Below are 1766 nucleotides of genomic sequence, written 5' to 3' on the forward strand. Positions count from 1 at the left end.
TAAACACAGATTTAGACATGTAAATTTAAACATGCAGCTTTGAAATGAACACAGAAGTAAAACCAAACACAAACCTCTAAGATCAGAACTATGCAAACATATGATGTGAAACCATGAGGGAGCGGTGGGGGAATGGGTTTTGTCAATGAAACTAGATCTAGGATTAACTTATCTGTGTAAGATTACATTGTAGAACCTCAAACTATGAGTTGTTTTTATTTTGATCTAATTATCTCACTGTTCTAATAAACATCACAAGTGTGATTGAAGAGTAGGGATGAAGAGATGCATGGGAAACGTCTACTAACTGTGAAAGAGAGTAAAGGGTGCACATGGCCATGGGAAGAGGTTAATATGGCTGCTATATGCTTTTGGAATGGATTTGATATGCTGGATACCCCTCTGGGGTAAGAGCAGCAGGTTCCTGTCCCAGAGGGATGGGGCTTTGTTTGCTGGGGTCAGGTGTAGCTTACGTGGAGGCAGAGTGAGCTCTCCCTCTGTGTGTGTGTGTGAAATGTGCAGTCGCTTATCCCTCAGGAACAGGGTGACGGGCTCCCTCACACTGACCAAGCCCTGTACAGGGCGTAATAGTTTCCAGGGATAGCTCTGCCTCGCAATCCAGCTGCAAAATAGCTGGCCCCTGATGACTCTGGGGGCTGGTGTCAGGGACAGCCTGTGTCTGAAAAGTCACAGGCCTCTTCTCCATAGACATCTCCTCACTGCTGTCCACCCCCTGAATGCTTATGGCATGGGGTATGGGCTGCACCCAGGCAGTGACAGCAGCAGTGAGTACTGATGACAAGGCAGCTCCTTCCTTCTGGCAGGTGAACCAGCTCATTGCTGGAGTTGACCCTCTCCATAGTGGATCGAGGTGTGCGACAGCAGAAGCTCCAGCAGCCCAGGAGGTTGCTGAAAGCCCGCCTGAAGTCCGCATTGAAAGCATAGATCACCGGATTCACTGAGGAGCTGGCCTAGCCAAACCACACAAAGACGTTGAAGGTGGCTTGGTCAATGCAAGGAGACTGTCCTTCATGGTCTCTCCCAAGCTCGGGCTGGCAGAATGGCAGCAGACAGCTGAGCAGGAAGAAGGGCAACCAGCAGCAAACGAAGACTCCCATTATGATAGAGAGGGTCTGCAGCACCTCGGTCTCCTTGAACAGGGAACTTCACAAAGAGGAGGTGGGCTCCTTGCTGTGAGCTGGCCACTGACCCCCTGCTCGCTCAAGAGTGGAGATGCGGGGGATCTGGGCCTGGGCAATTCGGTAGATCCTGGTATAGGTGATGATCACGATGGCCATGGGGATGTAGAAGCTGATAAAGGAGGAGGTGATGGCGTAAGTGCGGTTCAGGCTGACATCACAGCGTAGTGTCCCAGGCAGCCAGGAGCCTGGATATCTCCTGTCCTTGCCTTTATGCCAGTGTAGCTGCACTGGGACGAAGGAGATGAGAATGGAGAGGGCCCAGGCCATGGCTATCATGGTGCAGGCAAGGCGCTGCGTCATTCTACGCTCATAGCGAAAGGGGCTGGTGATGGCCCCGTACCAGTCCAGGCTGATGATACAGAGGTGGAGGATAGAGGCAGTGGAGCACATGATGTCAAAGGCCACTCAGGTGTCACAAAAGCGGCTCCCGAAGAGCCAGGAGCCGGCGGCCACCTCGGTGACCGCCTTCCAGGGCATCACCAAGAGGGCTACGCAGAGGTCTGAGACGGCCAGCAACAGCACAAACCAGTTGGTGACCTTGGCGCGCAGGTGGCGGAACTGGAG

At 52.6% G+C, this 1766-nt stretch overlaps 1 pseudogene; it reads right to left on the minus strand.

Moving 5' to 3' along the window:
- Positions 1-526: 526 nt before the first annotated feature.
- On the minus strand, positions 527-1763 carry LOC104270369 (annotated as a pseudogene).
- Between the last annotated feature and the right edge of the window lie 3 nt (positions 1764-1766).

This window comes from Apaloderma vittatum, unplaced genomic scaffold (assembly GCF_000703405.1).
Source record: "Apaloderma vittatum isolate BGI_N311 unplaced genomic scaffold, ASM70340v1 scaffold31612, whole genome shotgun sequence".
Taxonomy (NCBI): Eukaryota; Metazoa; Chordata; class Aves; order Trogoniformes; family Trogonidae; genus Apaloderma; species Apaloderma vittatum.